This window comes from Nestor notabilis, unplaced genomic scaffold (genome assembly GCF_000696875.1).
Source record: "Nestor notabilis isolate BGI_N333 unplaced genomic scaffold, ASM69687v1 scaffold16480, whole genome shotgun sequence".
NCBI classification, from domain to species: Eukaryota; Metazoa; Chordata; class Aves; order Psittaciformes; family Psittacidae; genus Nestor; species Nestor notabilis.
The window spans coordinates 37,527-37,846 of record NW_009911960.1 but is presented as its reverse complement, the minus strand read 5'-3'; the positions used below and the strand labels follow the sequence as shown (position 1 = coordinate 37,846).

Below are 320 nucleotides of genomic sequence, written 5' to 3'. Positions count from 1 at the left end.
CAGCAAAGCCGCTCCCTGCCCCGGACAGGAGAGCGCTGCCTGTGCTGTTTGCTCCTATTGCTTCCTAGGAATCCTTCAGGGGTTGATCCCACTCCTCTGGCCGGGTTTGAGCCTTTGCTTTGGGGGGAGCGGCTGGAGGGGTCCTGCATGTCTGAGCTGTGACCTGCAGCCGACGGGGATGAAGCCAGGGCTCTCCCCGCAGCGTGCCCATGGCTGCTCCCGGGCAGGGGGATACAGCAGCCTGGCTCTGCTGGGGAGCCCCGAAGGGTGTATCCTGTCTCGGGTTTTCTCCCCGTGGGGGCTGGCACGGACCTCGCAAA

At 65.0% G+C, this 320-nt stretch overlaps 1 protein-coding gene across 1 annotated transcript in view; it reads left to right on the top strand.

Annotated features, from left to right (window-relative positions):
• The window catches only part of LOC104407777 (von Willebrand factor A domain-containing protein 5B1-like), a gene marked incomplete at its 5' end in the record, with an annotated part of 24,109 nt that overhangs the window by 533 nt on the left and 23,256 nt on the right, over positions 1–320 (top strand).